Source organism: Lactuca virosa, chromosome 3, assembly GCF_052849685.1.
Source record: "Lactuca virosa cultivar CGN04683 chromosome 3, Lactuca_virosa_CGN04683_v6, whole genome shotgun sequence".
NCBI lineage: Eukaryota > Viridiplantae > Streptophyta > Magnoliopsida > Asterales > Asteraceae > Lactuca > Lactuca virosa.
In genome coordinates this window covers 144,776,123-144,800,679 of record NC_136428.1, presented here as the reverse complement: position 1 = coordinate 144,800,679, position 24,557 = coordinate 144,776,123, and the positions used below count along the sequence as shown (strand labels likewise).

General features: G+C 41.3%; 1 pseudogene; it reads left to right on the top strand.

The window, feature by feature from the left end:
• Positions 1 to 5,537: 5,537 nt before the first annotated feature.
• On the top strand, positions 5,538 to 23,753 carry LOC145164140 (uncharacterized; annotated as a pseudogene).
• Positions 23,754 to 24,557: the final 804 nt, after the last annotated feature.

Below are 24,557 nucleotides of genomic sequence, written 5' to 3'. Positions count from 1 at the left end.
CTTACGCTTTGCTGCAGCTGAAGCCGCATGAAACGAGATATGACACGATTGATCTTGAGCTGGGAGCGGTAGTATTCGCCCACAAGATCTGGAGACATTACCTATGTGGGGTCCGATGTACCATCTACACGAACCACAATATCTTGAGACATATCATGGATCATCCGAACCTGAACATGAGGCAGCGCAGGTAGCTTGACGTAGTCAAGAATTATGACTGTGAGATCCTTTACCATCCTGGTAAAGCGAACGTTGTGGCAGACGCCCTAAGCCGCAAGTCGGCTGGATCTTCAGTTTCGGCGCCATGTATGAGGATATTTGTGGATTCTCCACTTGTGAGATTGATCAGGGAAGCTCAGACTGAGGGTGTACGGCAGAAGAACTAGAAAATTGAGAGGATCAGGGGCGAGATCACTAGATTCGTGCAGGATAGTCGTGGATTGTTGACCCGTTGCGGTCGGGTGTGGGTTCTGATGTCTGGTGGTTTCAGACAGATTGTACTAGAGGAGGATTATAAGTCTCGCTTTTCTATTCACCCGGGGGCCACCAACATGCACCGGCATCTAAGACTGAGTTACTGGTGGCTGTGAATGAAGAGAGAGAGATCGCTTGGTACGTCGAGAGGTGGTTGACCTGCAGGATGGTCAAGGCCGAGCATCAGAGGCCGCATGGAAAGTTGCAGCCTCTGGAGGTGCCCATGTGGAATTGGGAGCATATCACGACTGATTTTATTACAAAGTTGCCCAGAACGGCAAAGGGTTTTGACGCTATATGGGTCATCGTGGATCAACTGACCAAGAGCGCCTATTTTGTGACCATTCGGGAGAGTTCGTCGGCCCAGAAGTTGGTCAATGTGTATATTCGTGAGATCGTTGCTCGCCATAGGGTGCCGGTCTCTATTGTGTCAGACCGTGATGTTTGGTTCACCTCCCGTTTTTGGCAGAAGTTGCATGAGGAACTGGGCACGAGGCTGCATTTCAGCACAACTTATCATCCGCAGACCGACAGCCAGAGCTAGCGGACCATTCAGACCCTCGAGGATATGTTGAGGGCCTACGTCATTTGTTTTGGTGGGAGATGGGACTCCTACCTACCCCTTGTAGTGTTCTCCTACAACAACAACTTTCACTCCAACATTGGTCCTCCACCTTTTGAGCTGTTATATGGGCGGAGATTTCGTACCCCAGTCTGTTGGGGTGAGGTTGGTCGTAGGGTGATGGGCCGGATGGAGATGGTTCTGCAGATCATCGAGATGATTCTTCAGACCAGGTAGTGGTTGCAGACTGCTCAGAGTCGGCAGAAGAGTTATGCCGACCGACGCCGATCTGAGTTGGAGTTTCAGGTCGGTGGCATGGTGTTATTGAAGGTCTCACCATTGAAGGGTGTGATCCGCTTCAGGAAGAGGGGAAAGTTGGGTCCCCGATACATTGGGCCATTTCAGATTATTGCCAGGGTTGGCAAGGTAGCGTATAGACTGGATCTCCTGCAGGAGCTCAGTCAGATCCATAACACATTTCACGTTTCTCAGTTGTGAAAGTGCATATTGGATGAGGACGTGGTTGTGTCATTGGATGATATTCAGATCGATGAGCGCCTGAACTACGTTGTGAGGCCGATGGCTGTTTTGGAAATAAAGGTAAAGGTCCTACGTAACAAATATATACCTTTGGTAAAGGTATAGAGGCAGCATCGGAAGGGATACGAGTGGACTTGGGAGCCAGAGGCTGAGATGCAGGAGCATAATCTGGATTTGTTAACTGCAGCTGGCTTCGAGGACGAAGCCTAGTTCAAGTGGGGGAGAGTTGTAACACCCCGATTCCCAGGTATGAATTAAAGTTTAATATATATTCATTTTTAGGCAACTCGACGAGTTGGGTGGCTCAAACTCGTCGTGTAGAGTTTTAAATGGTTGCGTATCTTTAAAGTCTACTCGACGAGTTGGAAGGCCCCAACTCGACGAGTTGGGGGCTAAACATGAAACCCTAATTTTCAGGGTTTTGCACCCTATTTAAAGACCTTATGAGCCATTCTTAGCCTCCCTCACTGTCCCCTCAGTCTAGAGAAAACCCTAATCGTTCCTCTTTCCCCATTTTGAGTGTGTGTGAGCTTAGAGAGCGTTCTTTGGTGTTTTTCTTGAAGGAGTGTGAAGTTGGTGGTGTAAAGTTGAAGGGAGAAGCTTTAGATTCGGGATTTTCAGTATTGTTGCAACCATTTGGAGGTATAAAGTCGTTATCTTGACCATCCTTTATCTAGATGTCTTCTTTTGAAATTTATAGCCATTATTAGCTTATTTTGGCACCATTCTTGGATTTTAGCATGTTATGAAGCCATGGTTTCAGATCTGGACATCTCATGGCTTCCATGGACTTAATGTTGCCAACTTTATCAAGTCTTGGCCCTCCTTCATGCCCTAGGTCCCTTGATAAGCCTTATTTGAGTGTTTTTAGCCCTCTTGATGCCATGCATGGACGTAAGGCTAGCAAATTTACATGGTATTTCAGTCCTAAGGGACCAGATCTATAGTTTGGGGCTTTGGTTTCGCTTGAAAGTGTCTAAATGCATTAAGTTTAGGAAAACTCGACGAGTTGCTCAGCAAATTTGACGAGTTGGTTCGGGTTTTCCCTCTTTCTGGATGTTGAAGAACTCGACAAGTTGCTCTGGTAACTCGGCGAGTTGCCTTGATCTTTTCACGATTTTTTGAGACATGAAGGAACTCGATGAGTCAGAAGATGCACTCAACAAGTTGGGTCAACATGGACTGTTGACCTTCACTGTTGACTTTGACTTTGACCATGGTTGACCAAGTTTGACTTTTAAGGGTATTTTGGGATTTTAATGAAGTAGTCATTGGTGATTGTAGGCAGTTGAGTTGGAGCTGTGAGTTGGGATGGATATTACCGGTTCAGTACTACTTGTGAGGTGAGTTTTCCTCACTATACTTAGGAGTCGAAGGCACCAAGGCCGACCCATTGGATTGATAGAGTAGTAGTTATTGATTTGTTGAGTATGAGTTAGATATGCATACTAGTTCGATATGCTAGTCTGGTAGATTTGTAGGACTACCTGTGATACTGTCTGATTATCTGTATGTGTATTTATCTGTTACATGTCGACATGTTGTGTGGGTTGAGTTGAGGTTGTACTCCTTCGTGTTGTAGCCAACAAACCCTGGAGTATGCCAGATATGAGTTGAGGGTCAGGGAGGGCATGTCAGACTCATACTGAGGACTCCTAAGCGTTACAGATACGAGCTGAGGGCCAGACCGAGCATGCTAGACTCGTACTGAGGGCTAATCACTGTATTCTAGTCTGAGGACTAAGGGAGCAAGCCAGACATAAGCTGTGGGCTGAGAACAAAACCAGACTTATGTTGTGGGCTCGAGAGCAAGCCATATATGGGCTGAAGTCCAGGGAGGGCCTGCCAGACTCATACTGTAGGCTCAGGGGTAATCTAGTCTGTAGAGCTGTGGACCCATTACATGTTGTTATTGTTATTATGTATGCTAGTTGTATGTATCGGTATTTTGGGGGAACTCACTAAGCTTCTGGCTTACAGTTCTGGATTTTGTTTTAGGTACATTAGATGATCGCGTGAAGGCGAAGGATTGATCATGCACCTCCTCACATTTTGTTATGACGTCTAGGATACTCTAATGTTTTAACTATTTTGAAAACAATTTGTAATAAATTGTGGTTTTTGGATTTTTGAAAAAGTTTTAAATTTTTATGGATTTTATGGATGTTACAATGTGTTTGTGAGTCATTAGAGGTGTTACACTTGTGACACTTGTTCTCAAAGTGAATATCTTCAAGGAATTCATTGTTATTACAATATAACAATAAACGCATGTGTTCTAATCCCTATTTTGTTGATTTCGAAAATCGTAGATGCATGCTAGAGTTTATAGTTTTTATGTTCAATACTTGTATGTCTAATAGAGAAAACCTAGATCCAATTATTTAGGGTTGCATGCACACATAGGTTTGTTTGTATTATCAAAACCCATCTGTGGTATCAGAGTTATTTGTTTTGTTTTCAATTAGATTTGATGCAATTGATTGAACTTGACAAAATTAGGGTTTATGGATATTAAACCCTAGGCCTTGGATTTTTCTCAAATTAGGGTTTCATAACCATGTTTTTCGAAATTTGCTAAGGGTTTTTAAACCCTTTCATTTGGCATCCATACTTTCGAGATCTAGGGTTTACTAACCTTAGGGTTTTCGAAAAGTAGGCAAGGTTGAAAGCCTTTCCTTCCACCCCAAGTCATGGAATTTGAAATTAGGGTTTTGGATAGGGTAGTTATATTTGGCAATTATCTTTTAATTGTTGACAAGATAATTATAGGATCTTATAATTATGTATCCCAAATTTTCGAAATCTAGGGGGTAAGGGATTAGGTTAAATTAATTTGTTTAATTTAATGGATAACCCTTAATTTATTTAATAATTTAATTAAAGGTTTAATTAATAGATAAATATTAAATCAAAGTTTTTAAATTTTAAATTTTAAATGAAAATTGTTTTTAATTTTCGAAAATTTAAATGAATTTAAAAACTCTAGTATTTTGAAATGTTTAAAATACACCCTTATACTATTTGTAAGATTAAAAGATTAGATTTTTACTATACGTATAAGACAAGTCATTCGAACTACTAGTACGCCTCATTCACGAAGCCGATCTATAAGGGGGGTATAAGGAAACTGCCTATAAAATGGTAGTTGAATGTGTGTCCACTCTCGCCCACCGCTTCCTTAATTGGTGGAGGGTCGTTAGCCGAACGGGTTTGATAGGACACTTAATTCTCATTAATAAGTATAATGGAATAAATAATGTAACTAAATGCTTTTATTAAATTTCCAATCTTAGTTACTTTAGGAAAATGTGAATTTGTTGCTAATCCATGAAATTGTACATTGCACTTTATGAAAGTCGTTAGTGGAGCGTGTGTGGTTAACCGGCACACTAATGTGGACTTATAAAGGGTGGCACTGGGTGTCTCGTAAATTATCATTGATTAATGGAGCGTGTGTGGTTAACCGACACATTAATTAGGTGATAAATGTCATCGAGAGTACCGAGCTAATTTGCATGGTTATTCTCACATTGTTTGTGATCCTCGGCATCATAGTCACAAATAGAAAGGCCATAATCGAGATTAAACATGCCATTGAATAGTTCAATGAATCTCAAAAGATCTACAAATTTCATTTAAACCTAATTTGTACAAAATTTCGTTTTTCGTGGTGCAATTGGTAAATCGTCATTTACCTACCTTTAAATAATTTGTAATTAGATTATTCCTCTTCTGAATTGTGAATTATTTAGTTGGATCCTAGCCTCAATATTTCATTTGGGTGTTATAGTGAGGATTTCCTAATCTAATAAAAACTTGTTCTTCTTTTCAGATGTCAACTTCCAACAACGCTTCTGGTTCCTCCAACAACAACTCCAACCACTTCTCGCTCTTGAGCATCTGCTCAGAAGTCAATTTTGATGGTACCAATTATAATGATTGGATATACAACATCAAGATGGCTTTGCGCTTCGAGGATAAGGAATATGTTATCGAAAAAGAGTTGAACGAGATCGATGAAACTAAAGCTACTCTTGAAGAAATAGCTGAGTATATGCGAAACTGCAACGATGCGACCAAAGTGTCAGACATCATGGTTTCCACTATGACTCCTAAGCTACAACGGTTCTATAAAGTCTATTGGCTATATGAGATGAACAAGGAATTGCAGGAAAAGTACCATCAACAAGCTCACCAAGAAAGATACGAGATAGTCAAGTCCCCCATAACCAGCAAGATGAAGGACGGAGAGTCTGTCACATCCTCCAACGCCTTCCTCTCCAGCGCCAACCACCTCTTCCACCGTCTTCCTCTCCAACGCCGACCACCTCCTCCATCGCTGAAATCCCAACCATCGCAGATATCGCCCACTTGGGATAACATCGCCAACAAAAGCGATCACCACCAGGTCGGTTATCTTCATTTAACCCTAAACCTAAAAATCATCTATATATCTTACAACGCAATAAGCTTCACATTTAAGAATAAATCTCGATTTTTCTATACAACTACAGAGCATCAAGCATAGGCAGTCAAGAAATCAATCAAGGATAAATAGGAGATATAAATTGAAGAATATACATCGTATGTTCTATATCTTGATGTGATTTAGGTGTACCTATAATTTTGAGTGTGGTTAAATGGGTCGAAATTGATGATAGTAACCTCAATAAATTGATTTTTTTTGTTACAACCTCAAACAAGATTTTGTTGCTAGTGTAACAGAGACAATGAGATGAATTTCACATGGACAAAAAACATTATTAAATACAATGTATAAGCTAGTGTTTTTTGGATGTTTGTTTGTAAGTTACTTCCATAAAAGAGAAGAAAATGTTCTTTGGATGTTTGATTGGAATTTTGCTCCATTGTGCATGCCAGTAACTACTCTGAATGGTGTTTCGGGCCCAAATTGACAATATTACCCGTATTACTTTTTTGTAGTTTAAAGAAATTGGTGTTTAGATATAATTATAAGATTTTAGTATATGTTTCTATCCTTTTAATTGTATTGTTTCCAGAACATTGCTGCCAATTCATATTTAATACAATTTATCTATTTAGTCATTCAATGTTTCACTGTTTTTTTTAATTGTGTGATCAGAAGTCGAAAATGTGTATTTTAAAGTTGAATGCTATTGTTGGTACTCTCTATGAGATACTATTTTGGTATGGATTTTCAGTTGTAAAATGGAATATAAGAAAATTGGGACAATTTAACTGCAAAAGAGCAATATGGTCTTTTACTATTTTAGGGTTCTGGTTGAAGAAATTGGTATAGACCATAGTAAAGATTTATGTCTCCTTCTAGAGGGTATTTTGGTCGAACTAAAAGAACCCTTCAGATACAACTTTAATAAATTTTTTTGCACATGTTGACATCACTCCAACTATTATATGACTAAAATATGTCCTAAAAGTCAAATTAATATATAACCAAAACTCATTTGATGTAGGCAATTCCAACCATCTTCAAACGAAAATCATGAAAAAAATTTATATTTATATATATATATATATATATATATATATATATATATATATATATATATATATATATATATATATATATATATATTTTGCAAAAACTGTCCCAAAGTCTAATAATAACTTATGCAGTTTAGGTGGTAGTCAGTGACTTTATATAAGTCAAATGGTTGACTAATCAATAAATGGTATTTTGGTGAAGACTATTCTTTAAATTTAGACATGCATTAGTACAAAAAGAATGACCATTACATAATTATCGTCACACATTCAATGACCATAGTATAATTAAACTGATCATACATTATTTTTTTTTGTAACCAGATTTACTTATAGACAAACATAATAATTATAACAATAACTAAATACAACTTACACTTATAATATTTGTTTTTTTTTTCAAAGTCAATTCATCATATTTTGACATACATAATAAAGACACACGACCATAAACCACCAATAGTAACTTGTTTTTTCGCTTTTACTATTCACTAGTAAACACTACCCTATGGACACACAAATATTTAATGTGACCATATGTATCACCTATTAGCTATATTGGATTTCATGTGTCTAAAGAGGCACCATGATATAGAAACATATACAATTGCCTCATGTCACCTTATATTTATTTATTGTGTCATATAAAAATAAGTATCCTAATGTTAATCAAATAAGTATCATAATGTTAATCAATAATATATTTATCTATTGTGTCATATAAAAATAAGTATCAAAATGTTAATCAATAATCGTGGCTGATGGTGACATATGGCCACATTGTTCGAGTGTGGCTAATAATTGACACATTTTGTATAATTAAGTGTGGTTAAAGTTTTGATTATCAATACAATGGCCACACAAACTAATTTAAAAGTATCCAAAAACAGTCTCTAAATTTTTTTAGTGACCTTTAGCCACACTTTTAATAAAAAGTGTGACAGACCGTTTTTCGAATAGTGTGACTGTAAGTCATTTTTGTACTAGTGTATTACTTATCATTTAAACAAGGAGGAAACCACATTGAGTCAACTCCAAAGCTTGCTGAGAACCGCCGAAAGTGGAATGAAGGGAAAGAGTATTGCCTCCACTCATGCTGTTGTTGCTCCTGTCTTCGCTATTGGGCATGGGAAATGGAAGAAGAGGAAAGCTCCCTCAAAATAGAACTAGAAGGGAAAGTCTCAAGTCGGGTCGTCAAGCAGTGGCCCTAAAGGCAAGTCTAGTTCTGAAGCTCCACCTGCCTCTAATCCTAAGGAGGCTACTTGCTTATACTTCCATGACAAGAGGCATTGGAAACGAAGCTGCCCCAAATACTTGCAAGACATAAAGGATGGCACGGTTAAGCCAACCTTAGAAGGTATTTACATTATTCTATCTAAAAACTCATCACATTCGAATTCTTGGGTCCTTGATACAGGATGTCGTTTTCACACTTGTTCTGACTTGCAGGGGCTAAGAAGAAGTGAGGATGTGGAGCATGCGAAGATGAACCTGATTATAGGTAATAGGAGATCGTCACCTGTTACCAAGATTGGTGTTTATTCTTTAGTGCTTAGCAGTGGGTTGAATTTAGATTTAAACAATTGTTGGTATTCGTCAGAAATGACGAGGAATATTATTTCTTTTCATGGTTTATACAGACAAGGTTTTAGATATTCATTTAATAATGAGAATGGTTCTATTTATGCTTATTATAATGGTGTATTTTATTTTGAAGCATTACCTTGTGATGGCGTGTATGAAACTGTGATGGTTGTAGATAATTTAGGTAATACTGTTTTACATATTGATTCGTCTAATGGTTTAGACAAAGCATGCTTGTGGCATTGTCGTCATGGACATGTCAACAAGAAGCGCATTGCCCAACTCCAAAAGGATGGAGTGTTAGAATCATTTGACTTAAGGTCAGATGACACATGCGAGTCTTGCACTACTAGAAAAATAGCCTTTTACGACGCACAAATAATGACACACACTGATAGAGGATGCACATTTGTGCGTGCCCTAAATATTAATGTCAGTTCTCCAAAATTTGAAGGATAGAAGACACACATTTGTGCGTTCCCTAAAATTAGTGTCAAACAAAAAAAAATTAAAAACACGGAGGGCGCTTATTTTAAGTGTGCGTCATCTACAAATGTCGCTTTATTTTTTTTTAACTAAACGCGCATTTTAAAGAGGGATCCTCTAAAATTCTAAAATTCTAAAATTTTGAATACCCCGCTTCTGCACTCTCTCCTCTGGATCGCCTTATCTCTCGTAAAATCGCACATATTTTTGACGAAGATGTCTTCTTACCCTTTCCTTCTTCCTTGCTCCATATTTTTGACCTTCGTCGGATCTATCTTCTTCTCCCCCGCCTCTATCTTCTTCTTGCTCCATATAATAAAATCGGCGACCAAACAATCAGGCTCACTTCTTATTTTGCTTCTTTGTCTCCCACAAAAACCCTAGTTTCTATCACCACTTCTTGTCCCTCACCGACAATCTCATCTAAACCTCATTCTTACGTTCTCTTCTTATAATTCTTAAACCTCGCTTCAATGAACTAGGGATGCGGACCTCACAAAATCCTTCATTGAACCGGCGATTGGGGGTCTGCGACTCTTGACGTTGACAACGCCCTGCTGCAACTCACGATGGGGCCCAACGGTGACGCAATTACATAACATGGTTGACTACTCTGGCGTCCTCACTTGTTCGATGTGGGAGGAGAGTAAGAGGATGAAGAGGTGGAATATTTTCAAAAGTCAAGGCTGAAGAAGGAGAAAAAGATACAACGGTACGTATTTACTTTCGTATTCATCTTCTTCCTCTCTATCTTCCCGTAAATACAAAATTAGTTGTAACGCCCCGATTCTCAGGTATTGTTTAAATAAGAATTTAATTGGTTTCAAGGCCTACTCGACGAGTTGTTGCCCTACTCGTCGAGTAGCAGCGGGTTGGTTCGCGTATTTAGTGGCCTACTTGCCGAGTCCATGAAGGGACTCGACGAGTAGGAGTTGGCAGATGAAACCCTAAATCCCGGGGTTTTGCACCCTATTTAAGGAAGCATAAGCCTCCTTTGGCCTCTTTGCAGTCCTTTGAGAGCTCAGAAAACCCTAATTCGTGTGGTGCTTCACTCTTGTGTGTCTAAAGCTTTGGAGAGGAGATATTTTGAGAAGAAGAGCTTGGAGAACAAAAGGCTAGGAGCAAGGAAGTGTGGGAAATCAGAAATTTACCTCAGATAACATCATTTGGAGGTATCAAGTCGTCACCTTTTCTTCTTTTCCTTCTAGACCTCTTTTGGTTGAGATCTAGGGTTTTTATGGTTTGGTTGAGATGGTAAAGTGGGATATGAGCTAGATCTGAAATTGTAACTTCAGATCTGTACCCTTCTTGGGTTCTAGAGTCATAAAGCTCCGAATTTGGTCATGTATGAATCCTATTTGAGTATGAAACCCCCATTGTGAGCTTGGATTTGACATTAAGAGCCTTTGTAGCTATGCATGCACGTAAAGTTTGCAACTTTACGTGAAAAGCATGCCTTAGAAGCTTGGATCTGTAGTTTGGAGCCGCTGCATGTTTCAAATGAGTCTGTATGGCGAAGAGGACTGAAGGGACTCGGCGAGTCGCATGGTCGACTCGGCGAGTCATATGAAGATACGCATGAACTCGGCGAGTTGGAAGAACAACTCGGCGAGTCCAATGAAGATTTCCGTAGACTCGACGAGTGGATGAACAACTCGGCGAGTCGGTTGAGTTTTCCCCAATTTATGTATGTGCGTGTAACCGTCGGGTTGCAAGAAGGAAGCTCGACGAGTGGCCTTAGGGACTCGATCGTAAACCGAAGGAACTCGACGAGTCACTTAGGTGACTCAGCGAGTGGGTTAGTACTTCAAGGAACTCGGCGAGTAGCCGAGGGTACTCGGCGAGTCAAGGTCAACATGGACTGTTGACCTTGACTGATGACTTTGACTTTGACCAAGGGTTGACTAGTAGGTTTATGGAGTACCTTGTAAGGTTGAGGACTTATGGGTATATTCATACTATGGTAATAGGTGGTGGAGTTGGTAGCAGTGATCCGAGGGTTGAAGTTTATCTAACGAGTCGACATCTGCAAGGTGAGTTATCCTCACTATATCGATAGGGTCTAAGGCACCAATGCCGGCCCTTTTGTTGTTATCGTTATGGTATGCTACATGTGGATATGATCTGTTAGATCGGAATCAGGATAAACAGTATGTTATGCTCTTATGATCCGTAGGGATTGATATGTTAGTGACCTACTAGGTCAGTGCTCTAGTTATGAGAGATTGCTATGTTTGGTAAACAGTGAGATAGATATGTTCGATGTTTGTATATGCCAGTAAATGTTAGTTATGCGCACATGGTTATTTGCTTGTTGCTTGGGTTGAGGCGGTCCTGCTTTGTGCTGAAGGCCAAAACACCCTATGAGCGGTCCGGGGAGACTGTAGGTCCACGTGGCGGTCCAGTCATGCCGAAGGCTCGGTATAGATTCAGTTAGACTGTAGGCCCTGTAGGGCGGTCCAGTCAGGCCGATGACCCGGTATGCATGATGATTGATTGATTATTATGGATATGGTATTATTAGTGTGGTATTGGTATTTTTGGGGTAGCTCACTAAGCCCTCGGGCTTACAGTTTTCAGTTTATTGTTTCAGGTATTTCAGGAGATCATGGCAAGGCGAAGGCGTGACCGTACCGCTCCTTATCCTTATGATCTGGTTATTGGGACACTCTGATGAATAATGATTGAAAACATTTTGTAAACAATTATTATTTGGTTTTATTTATGATTGAAAAAGTTTAAATTTCGAGTAAAATTTTTGGATGTTACAAGTTCGTATCAGAGCCTTGGTTTTAGTGAATTGGGGGAAACACACGTGTGAACCCAGTCTCAAATCAAGGAAAATTTCGTAATAATTTCTAAAATGGTTTTCAAAATAAAGGATGGAGGATGCAGAGGGTACGATCAGCCGGAGCCTGTAAGTAACCCCAAAATACCATACAGTTATTGATATTATGATATGTTAGAACAGTATGCTAGTACTAGGCTAGGGATCTTCAGGAATCGCATGATAGACTTGCCTGATTATATGATGCCTACTAGTCTAGGGTTTCTTGTATATGGAATTGACATCATTACTGTAGTCGTTAGTGTAGGGATCACAGTTGTGCGTAATCAAGATCTTATAGCCTGAGAATGTTTGATTCAGTCTTCGGATAGGATTGGATATTCGAAAGTCTATTGGGTCCAGTGTTATGTGCGACTAGCCTGCACTAGCACTGCAGGGGTTGATGAAAGTTTCAGGGATGTGTGAGTTGTGGAAGCTGTGAGACCAGTGGCGAGATAGTCGATATTCCTCTAGGAGTGAGGGTTGAGCGCATATTATGTTGATGATAGTATTAGGGCGTTGTGGGGATACTAGAGACAAATATGGGTAGGTGCAGAAGGTAGTATGGGCCCGTACTACTGAAAGCACAGGACCCATACGCGTAGCAAGGAAGTCAGAACCCCTAGGGTGGTGGGAATTGGTTTCCCGGTATATGTTGCTTATCTGATGTCTTGGTTATATTTTCAGTATGGTGGTGACGAGACGTTTTACTACTGGATCCGGGTCAGGATCTGGATCAGGATCAGGATCGGGAGACGGAGGGTCGGCGGTGCCGATAGCACCTGAGCCCGTGGTACAGATAGGGACAGAGGAGTTGGATGCCAGGATCCGGGAGATTATGCACGACGAGATTGCTGCAGCATTCCGAGCGCAGCTGCCAGAGATGTTTGGGTCGATTAAGACCGCGATGGTTGAGTACTTTGATGAGCGATATGCAGCTCTAGAAGAGACAGCTGCCGCTGCAGCCATATCGGCTGTAACTGCGGCAGGGGTTGGAGGAGGAGCCGGTAGGGCTTTCCAGTACCGGGACTTCGATAACACGAAGCCCCCGATGTTTGATGGTACACAGGATGCGATCAGGGCTATGAGGTGGTTATCTGACGTGGAGGGATGTTTCTTCACGTGTTCATGTCATGCTAACCAGAAGGTCAGGTGTGCCCTGAACCTGCTGAGGCTTGGGGCAAAGGACTGGTGGAGATTGACGACAGGGTTGTATACTGATGATTAGCGAGTTGCTGTTACTTCGGAGCAGTTCGGGGATATGTTCCGCACCCGCTACGTTCCACGCGTTGAGCGGGATCGGCTTGCTCAGGAGTTTTTGACATTGAGACAGGATGGGGAGTCAGTGATGGAGATCACTCGTATGTTCACGGAGAGGGCTATGTTCTGCCCAGAGTTTGCTTCAGAGCAGTCTCAGATGACTCGTTATCTGAGTATGCTCAAGACTGATATTCGACAGTTTGTTGCTACGCAACGTTATGAGACTCTTTTGGATCTTCAGGAAGCCGTCAGGCGGCGCGAGTTGGAGATAGAGTTGTAGTTGAAGGAGCAGCGTTAGGTTCCGGCACAGTCTCAGACGGCACCTAAGCGGTCCAAGACCGCTGATACTCGGACCGGGGGTCAGCAGAGCCGCACTTGTGGAAAGTGTGGCAGGGGTCATTCTGGGATTTGTTGAGCAGGAGGTGGTTGCCACAAATGTGGCAAGGAGGGGCACTATGCCAGGGACTGTCGCCAGTCCGCCCCTCCAGCAGATATGAGGATTTGTTATCATTGTCATCAGGTTGGTCACGTGAAGACCAACTGCCCACAGCTCGCCGCCAAGCCGGCGCAGGGATCCGCATAGGCTACTTTGAGGATGGGAGATGGGAGGCCAGTCAAGGTGGAGTCTCCGAAGGCTCAGGGGCACGCCTTCCAGCTCACGGCCGAGGAGGCCAAGGCAGCACCGGATGTGGTTGCTGGTATGTTTCTATTTTCTGTTTCAGTTATTGTATCTGTGTTATGCTTATCGGTGGTACCTGTGTTTAGGTACGTTTTTAGTAAACTCCTTGCCTGCTTTGGTTTTATTCGACTCGGGGGCGAGTCGGTCGTTTGTATCTCAGACTTTCAGTAGAGAGTTCAGTGTGTCGGTAGATGAGCTTGAGTGTCCGTTGCGAGTTTCGATCGCCAACGAGCACGGGATTTCTGCTTCTTCGGTTTACCGGGGATGCGAGCTAGAGATTTTTGGGGTATCATTCCTGATAGATTTGATTCATATTCCCATGGGGGAAGTATGTGTGATCGTAGGGATGGATTGGGTCAGCCGGTTTGGCGCCATGATCGACTGTGAGGGACAGCGAGTAGTAGTTCGAACCCCAAGTGGGGGAGAACTGGTTGTATATGGTGAGGGCACCAGAGTAGGATCAGGGTTTTGTTCGGCTGCCAGGGCTTGACAGTATAATCAGCACGGATGTGCAGGTTATTTAGCGTGTGTGGTGGACACGCGGGTCAGGGATCAGACTTCAGTTTCAGAGGTCCCGGTGGTTAGACAGTTTGCTGACGTGTTTCCAGAAGAGTTACCTGGAATGCCTCCGGAGAAGCAGGTGGAGTTCAGGATTGATCTGGTGTCGGGTGCGGCCCCTATCGCTAAGGCGTCGTACCGACCAGCACCGCCAGAGATGCATGAGTTGTCATCACAGTTGCAGGAGCTGCTGGGTAAGCAGTTTATTCGTCCGAGGAGTTCCCAATGGGGAGCACCGATCCACTTCGTCAGGAAGAAGGACGGTTCACACAGGATGTGCATCGACTATAGGGAGTTGAACAAGCTAACGGTGAAGAACCGTTATCCACTCCCAAGGATAGATGATCTTTTCGATCAGCTGCAGGGTGCATCTTGGTTTTCCAAGATCGAATTGAGATATGGGTATCACAGGGTCAGGGTGAGGGAGGAAGACATGGAGAAGACCATGTTTCGGACTCGTTATGGTCATTACGAGTTCGTGGTGATGCCGTTTGGGCTCACCAACGTGTCGGCAGTGTTCATGGATTTGATGAATCGGGTATGCAGACCGATGGTCGATCGCTCGGTCATTGTGTTCATTGATGATATCTTGGTGTATTCCAAGACCCGAGAGCAGCATGAGGAGCACCTCAGGAAGCTGCTGGAGGTTCTGCGACGAGAACGGTTGTATGCCAAGTTCTCGAAGTATGAGTTTTGGTTACGAGAGGTCCAGTTTCTCGGACATCTCGTTAACCAGGAGGGCATTTTGGTCGACCCAGCCAAAGTCGAGGCGGTTATGAAGTGGGAGATTCCAAAATCTCCCTCAGACATCAGGAGTTTCTTGGGATTAGCAGGGTACTACCAGAGATTCATTAGAGATTTTTCCAAGATTGCAGTACCCCTCACTCGTCTAACGAGGAAGGGGGTGGATTTCCGATGGGGCCCTGAGCATCAGAGGGCGTTTGAGACCCTCCGGCGATGTTTATGTGAGGCGCCAGTGTTGACGCTCCCCGAGGGAGTCGATGATTTCGTAGTATTTTGTGATGCGTCCATCACAGGTCTAGGGGCGGTCCTCATGCAGAGGGGACGGGTGATAACCTATGCATCGCGGCAGCTGAAGCCGCATGAGATGAGATACCCTACGCACGATCTTGACTTGGGAGCGGTGGTATTCGCTCTCAATATTTGGAGGTATTATCTGTACGGGGTCCGATGTACTATATACACGAACCACAAGAGCTTGAGGCACATCATGGATCAGCCGAACCTGAATATGAGGCAGCGCGGGTGGCTGGATGTAGTCAAGGACTATGATTGTGAGATCCTTTACCATCCTGGTAAAGCGAATGTGGTTGCGGACGCTTTGAGCCCCATCAAGGTGTATGAGGATAGCGGTGGATTCCCTGCTTGTGAGTTTGATTAGGAATGCTCAGGTTGAGGGCATGAGACCAGAGAACTGGAAGTTGGAGCGGATTAAGGGCGAGAGCACCCGGTTTGTTCAGGATAGCCGCGGATTATTGACCCAACACGGTCGGGTTTGGGTTCCGATGTCCGGAGGGGTCCGACAGACAGCGATGGAGGAGGCTCATAAGTCTCATTTTTCTATACACCCGGGGGCCACCAAGATGTACCGGGATTTGAGTTTGAGCTACTGGTGGCCATGTATGAAGCGAGAAATCTCTTGGAATGTTGAGAGGTGCTTGACCTGTAGAATGGTCAAGGTCGAGCATCAGAGGCCGCATGGTATGCTGCAGACTCTGGAGATTCCCATGTGGAAATGGGATCAGATCACGATGGACTTCATTACGAAATTGCCGAGGACGACGAAGGGGTTTGATGCTATATGGGTCATCGTGGATCGGTTGACCAAGAGTACCCATTTCTTGGCCATACGGGAGAGTTCGTCGGCCGAGAGATTGGTCGATATGTACGTCAGTGAGATTGTTTCTCGCCATGGGGTTCCAGTGTCCATTGTTTCCGATCGGGATGTCAGGTTTACTTCCTGTTTTTGGCAGAAGTTCCATCAGGAACTAGGTACGCGGCTGCACTTTAGTACATCGTTCCATCCGCAGACCGATGGACAGAGTGAGCGAACCATTCAGACCCTCGAAGATATGTTGAGGGCATGCATCATTGATTTCGGAGGGAGATGGGATTCCCATCTACCGCTTGCAGAGTTCGCCTACAACAATAGCTATCATTCCAGTATTGGCGTCGCGCCCTTTGAGCTGTTGTATGGTCGGAGATGTAGAACCCCGGTCTGTTGGGGTGAGGTTGGACACAGAGTGATGGGTCAGACGGAGGTAGTCTTGCAGACTACCGAAAAGATCCAGCAGATCAGACAGCGGCTGCAGACCGCTCAGAGTCGGCAAAAGAGTTACGCTGATAGCTGCTGATCGGATTTAGAGTTTCAGGTTGGTGACATGGTACTTCTTAAGGTCTCGCCCTGGAAGGGTGTGATCCGCTTCAGGAGGAGGGGAAAATTGGGTCCCCGTTATATTGGGCCATTTAGGATTATTGTCAGGGTTGGCAAAGTGGCTTATAGGCTTGAGCTACCGGAGGAGCTCAGCCGAATTCATAGCACGTTCCATGTTTCGCAATTGCGAAAGTGTATTATGGATCAGGAGGCAGTAGTATCGGTGGATGATATTCAGGTCGATGAGCGTCTGAATTACGTGGAGAGGCCTGTAGCCATCTTGGAAAGCAAGAAGAATATTTTACGGAACAAAGAAATACCTTTGGTAAAAGTGCAGTGGGAGCATCGGAAAGGATCTGAGTGGACGTGGGAGCCGGAGGCGGAAATGCGAGAGCATTACCCGACGTTGTTTATTCCAGCAGACTTCGAAGGCGAAGTCTAGTTCAAGTGGGGGAGAATTGTAACGCCCCGATTCTCAGGTATTGTTTAAATAAGAATTTAATTGGTTTCAAGGCCTACTCGACGAGTTGTTGCCCTACTCGTCGAGTAGCAGCGGGTTAGTTCGCGTATTTAGTGGCCTACTCGCCGAGTCTATGAAGGGACTCGACGAGTAGGAGGTGACAGATGAAACCCTAAATCCCAGGGTTTTGCACCCTATTTAAGGAATCATAAGCCTCCTTTGGCCTCTTTGTAGTCCTTTGAGAGCTCAGAAAACCCTAATTCGTGTGGTGCTTCACTCTTGTGTGTCTAAAGCTTTGGAGAGGAGATCTTTTGAGAAGAAGAGCTTGGAGAACAAAAGGCTAGGAGCAAGGAAGTGTGGGAAATCAGAAATTTACCTCAGATAGCATCATTTGGAGGTATCAAGTCGTCACCTTTTCTTCTTTTCCTTCTTGACCTCTTTTGGTTGAGATCTAGGGTTTTTATGGTTTGGTTGAGATGGTAATGTGGGATATGAGCTAGATCTGAAATTGTAACTTCAGATCTGTACCCTTCTTGAGTTCTAGAGTCATAAAGCTCCGAATTTGGTCATGTATGAAGCCTCTTTGAGTATGAAACCCCCATTGTGAGCTTGGATTTGACATTAAGAGCCTTTGTAGCTATGCATGCACGTAAAGTTTGCAACTTTACGTGAAAAGCATGTCTTAGAAGCTTGGATCTGTAGTTTGGAGCCGCTGCATGGTTCAAATGAGTCTGTATGGCAAAGAGGACTGAAGGGACTCGGCGATTCGGATGGTCGACTCGGCGAGTCATATGAAGATAGGCATGAACTCGGCGAGTTGGAAGAACAACTCGGCGAGTCCAATGAAGATTGCCGTAGACTCGACGAGTGGATGAACAACTCGGCGATTCGGTTGAGTTTTCCCTAATTTATGTATGCGCGTGTAACCGTAGAGTTGCAAGAAGGAAGCTCGACGAGTGGCCTTAGGGTCTCGATCGTAAACCGAAGGAACTCGACGAGTCACTCAGGTTGAGGACTTATGGACTGTTGACCTTGACTGATGACTTTGACTTTGACATGGACTGTTGACCTTGACTGATGACTTTGACTTTGACCAAGGGTTAACTAGTAGGTTTATGGAGTACCTTGTAAGGTTGAGGACTTATGGGTATATTCATACTATGGTAATAGGTGGTGGAGTGGTGGCAGTGATTCGAGGGTTGAAGTTTATCTACCGAGTCGACATCTGCAAGGTGAGTTATCCTCACTATATCGATAGGGTCTAAGGCACCAAGGTCGGCCCTTTTGTTGTTATCGTTATGGTATGCTACATGTGGATATGATCTGTTAGATCGGAATCAGGATAAACAGTATGTTATGCTCTTATGATCCATAGGGATTGATATGTTAGTGACCTGCTAGGTCAGTGCTCTAGTTATGAGAGATTGCTATGTTTGGTAATCAGTGAGATAGATATGTTCGATGTTTGTATATGCCAGTAAATGTTAGTTATGCGTACATGGTTATTTGCTTGTTGCTTGGGTTGAGGCGGTCCTGCTTTGTGCTGAAGGCCAACACACCCTATGAGCAGTCCGGGGAGACTGTAGGCTCACGTGGCGGTCCAGTCATGCCGAAGGCTCGGTATAGATTCAGTTAGACTGTAGGTCCTGTAGGGCAGTCCAGTCAGGCCGATGGCCCGGTATGCATGATGATTGATTGATTATTATGGATATGGTATTATCAGTGTGGTATTGGTATTTTTGGGGTAGCTCACTAAGCCCTCGGGCTTACAGTTTTCAGTTTATTGTTTCAGGTATTTCAGGAGATCATGGCAAGGCGAAGGCGTGACCGTACCGCTCCTCATCCTTATGATCTGGTTATTGGGACACTCTGATGAATAATGATTGAAAACATTTTGTAAACAATTATTATTTGGTTTTATTTATGATTGAAAAAGTTTAGATTTGGCGTAAAATTTTTGGATGTTACATTAATCCCACTGTTGAATTAATGAATAGGGGTTAGGGTTTGGAGTGATTTGGGGAGAAGATGGGATTGGGTAGTCTTCTTCCTCCCATAGTTGGGCCATCGATAAAACGACGTGCAGGGCTTCGGAGGAAGCAGACAGGTAGAGGTTCTTATAGGAGTAGCTAGAATCTACAAAGGGGTAAAAAAATTCAATTTAGTTAGGATTTGTGCATACATTGTATCATTCATTAATCATGTTTGTGTGCTTTTTTGTTGGGCAGGATCATCAGGCAGGTTGCAGCTACTGATTTATTACCTGAGGTTGTACCTTTATTGATAACTCTCTCAAGAGATGGCAGACCAACAGTTGCTAGACAAGCAATTTCATGTGGAATCAGTTTATTCCGACGTTTTCTTACCAAAATGGCAATTCAGGTAACTTTCATATGTTGATTGCTAAAATAACTCAGATGATGATATCAGTTTTCAAACATATATAAAGTTGAGGAGATATTATTGTGATATTTGATTTTTTCTCCACAATGATAATTCATATCCAATATGGATCCAAAATATATAACATTACTATTAGATATAGCTCACCGGGTTTGTATTCAAGTGAGTTAGATGATTCCCTTAATTCATCATGGGTATGGGTGTTGAAGTTTAAAGATGAAATATATACAATGACAAACAAGGTAAGCAACTACGCACTATACTTAAAGATTTGGCACAACTTTTTACATAATGTATGCATTCTGATTCTCTGTAACTGAATATTTTGCAAGCCGTAAAGTGATGGGAGAAAGTTGGTTGCACTTAAGTTCATTGAAGTAGTAACTCTTTTATATACAGCTGATCCAAGTGCCTCTTCTGAACCACCTGAAGATCAAACTTCTGGAGGTATTTATCCTCCACTATCAATAAGTTATCTGTTCTTTTGCATGGTTATTGTGTATCAATGATGCTTCTTGTCTGATTACTTGTGCGGTAGAGATGCCGGATGAATTTAACATAACATGGCTTCATAGTGGGGATCCCATACTTAATGTTAGTGATTTATCAATTGAAGCAAGTATGTGTAGGAATTTGGAAACATTGAGTCTCGAGTGCACTCTAGGCTTCGCCATTTTTTTGCAACAATGTATAGCAGGTGTTCTTCATATAACCGATCTCATTACTTACTTTCCACATTATATTTAATATTTTCTTTTCCCTTAGTTGAATCTGTAATTTTTCTTCAGAATGCAGGTGAAACCATCTTCACAACCAACTGTTGTCTCAATTCCAATCTCCTAATATGGTGGTATACTTTCTGATAAATAATATGAGTTTTTATTTTTTACATTTATGATGTGATTTTGTGAATGTGTTTCAGATAGAGAAGTTGCTAAAACTGCTAGACGACAACTAAAGGAAGTTGTCTACTCAGCACTGTTTGACTTGAATGTTCCTTCTGTCTGTGCAATCAACCAGGTTTGACCATGATTGTTGACTTTATAACACAATATATATATATATATATATATATATATATATATATATATATATATATATATATATATATATATATATATATATATATATATGACAAAACTGCAAAAATGGTCCATATGGTTTGCTCAAAATTGCCACTTCGGTCCAAAAAGGTTTGGACTAGCACTAGAGGTCCAAATTTTCATTTTGTTGCTTGTTTGGTCCAATCAGTTTTGATTTTTTCAAAATGACGGATTTGCCCCTGTTAATATGATTTTCTTTTTTTCTTATTTGTTTTTCTGATTTTATATTTAAAAAAAATAAAAAATAAAAATAAAATAAAAATAAATCACTCTCTCTCTCTCTTATTTTTTTTATTTTTCTGATTATAGATTTAAAAAAATAAAAAATTAAAATAAAATATCTCTTTTCTCTCTCTCTCACTCTCTCTCTCTCACTCTCAAATGCCATCACCCGTCGCTGGAAATCGTTGAAGAACCCTAAGGTTTTCCAAATCACTGAAATTGGAGTTTAAATTCCAATCGAGCATGCTCCCTTCGAGATTAATCGCTTCCATCTTCTTCATACCCCAAATTTCATCGGGATTTTACAACTTAGATCATTGAACGAGAGATCAAGCTTAGTTTCTCAATTAAATTATTGTAGTTATCATCCTCTTCACCTTCAATCTCTTCATCTTCTTCCCTATTTTTTGTTGTTTCATCTTTCAAGTCCTGATTCGGGCTTGAGTCCCCAATGTCATAGCAGTCGCTTTAACCCTAATTGACGTGAATCATTCTTATGGATATCAGGAGGAATAATGTTGGATTTTGAGAAAATTTGTGGCTTAACGATGTTATTTTCTCTCTCGAGCCGGATGGCGTATGATGCTTCCGGTGTGCTCACAACTAAGTGACCGATAATCGATCCCGTTAGTCGGAGTGATGAAGATCTGAAATCCGTGATCACAATCTCTAAGCTTATAACATCTTCTTTCAAAGTTACAATGTGTTTGATTTCAATTTTGTCTTCTATATTGGTACTAATCAGTTCTGCCTAAGAACATTAGGGCAATTTCAATTCATTCATACAGAGGAACGGAAAATAGATATCGTGAATTGAGTATCCACCTGAATTGTCTGGACTTCCTCCAACATTGCAAAGATTCCAGATAGTGGGAGACCATGAAATCCCTTCATTTTTCTTATCGTGAACTTTCTCCGAGGTTTGTGAAGGAAGTGCCATGGCGCTGAATTCTGTTTTAAGGTAATCGACGTTGATAGGTGGGTGTGGAATCGAAGCGGCTCATGCAACTGGAAATTTCTGGTGGAGGCGTTGAAGTTATGGTGAGGTGGAATGAGATTAAAGGTGATTTTGATGATGAGGTTTGTTGAAGGTTGAAGATGGATGATGTTGGATGAGAAGATGTACGAGAGGGAGGGAGAGAGAGAGAGAGAGAGAGACTGAGAGAAGAGAGATATATTTTATTTTTATTTTATATTTTTTTAAATCTAAAATCAGAAAAATAAAAACAAATAAGAGAGAGAGAGAGAGTGATTTATTTTTATTTTATTTTTATTTTAAATATAAAATCAGAAAAACAAATAAGAAAAAAAGAAAATCATATTAACAGGGGCAAATCCGTCATTTTGAAAAAAATCAAAATTGATTGGACCAAACAAGAAACAAAATGAAAACTTTGGACCTCTGGTGCTAGTCCAAACATTTTTGGACCAAAGTGGCAATTTTGAGCAAACCATAGGGACCATTTATGCAGTTTTGTCTATATATATATATATATATATATATATATATATATATATATATATATATATATATATATATATATCAATCTGTGCAGGCAACTTTAGCTTTGTTTGCAGCAAAAAAAACCTCAGGAATTCTTGTGAATATTGATTTTCATCAAACGTGTGTTGTACCAAGTATGCTATATCTTCCCTTCTTCATCTTTCTACCATTTTCATGTAATTTTGAAGTCTCATCAAAACGTTTTAATCTTATGTTTTTCAGTTTTAAATGGTAAGATTATGCACAAAGTGGGTGTGGAAAGTATGGGAGTTGGAGCTTTAAAGCTTACAGGATACCTTAGGGAACAAATGCAGCAGAGAAATCTTAATTTTTCCTCATTATACACAGTGCGTACGTTGAAAGAGGTATATAAATATATTATATGATTGTTTTAAAAGGGCATTTAGGGTATATTGCCTTAATGTTGTTGGAATAAAATGGCATTGCAGAAGCTTTGTTATGTTGCTATTGACTATGAAGGTGAATTACAAAAGGACACAGAGGCATCGTATGAAGTTCCAATTGAGGGTTTGTTTACTCTTAAGCACTAAAGATTTCGTACAGGAGAGATTTTATTCCAGCCACGCATTGCAGGACTGTATGTACACCTTAAACATGTGATACATACATCATATCAATCAATTAAAGTTTACTAATTATATGATTGAAGGGTTATTTTGGTCTTTTTGGTACATACTGATACAGGAGGACTGCAAGTGGTTTGCATCAAGCAGTGGCAATTTGCCTTCAACATTGCCATGCTGCATGATAAACCCCTGATGAAACTTGGTTCAAGACCATTGTCTTGGCTGGAGGCACTGCATGTTTACATGGAGTAGTAGGTACATTAACATATCACTACTATTTCTATTTTATTTTTACACACACACACACACATATATATAGACAGATGATGGTGTTATATGATGACGTGTGTAATAAAGTGATGGATGGGGGGTTTTTGAAGTTAGTAAGTATTTTGGTAATGTAGAAAGATTAGAGAAGGAATTGCATGTTCTTCTTCCTCCATCCATATCCAATGGAATTCGAGTTATTCCACCTCCACATGCTAGGATTTTTACATCGGGTGGTTTGGTTAAATACAAGGTAAAAAGTAAAACTAACATTCCTTGTTTGATATGTATATGTGCTTGTGTGTAGGTTGGTGTCAAAAACCTTGCAGATGTTCACTTTTCCCTCATTTGACCACTCAAATTTGGGACAAGTATTTGCAACTAACATTCCTTGTTTGATTGTTCTATTAATTATATTAGCATATTAATTTTTTGACTTTTATTTGATCAGGTCACAAGAATTATCGGAGCAGGGGTTCATTAGTCTTAAAGAATCATGAAAGGCAAGATGCAACTCTACTTAGTTGGAATTTGATGTTTATCATCTTTGTGTATATCTTTTTAGTTTGTATAGCCTTACTTTGCAGAATCTGTCCCTTGATACGCAATGTAGTATTAGGTTATATATTTAGGGAAAACCTCTTAATAACAATGTACAATTAGATCCCCTTAATATCAATGTATTACAATTTTTTGACATGATGTTATTGGATGAACATGATTGTTTTGGTATATATTTGTTTACATAATTTTGTATTATTCGTAAATGAGTATCGTAAAGACGCGTCGTAAATGCATATCGTAAATGGTTACTGAAGTTTATGACACGCAAATGCGTGTCATCTTCATTTATGACAGGGGCTTCCTTGATACGTATTGCGTGTCATAAACACGCACGTCGTAAGGTTACGACACGCAAATGCGTGTCGTCTTCCTTTATGACAGGGCCTTCCTTGATACGCATTGCGTGTCATAACTGCGCGTCGTAAATGTGTGTCATAAATGCACGTCGTAAATGCGGGTCGTAAATAGACGACGCGCAAAAGCGGGTCGTCTCTCGTTATGACAGGGCCTTCCTTGACACGCATTTGCGCGTCGTCTGAGCGTTTTACGACACGCATTGCGCATCGTAAAAGGCTGTTTTTCTAGTAGTGTT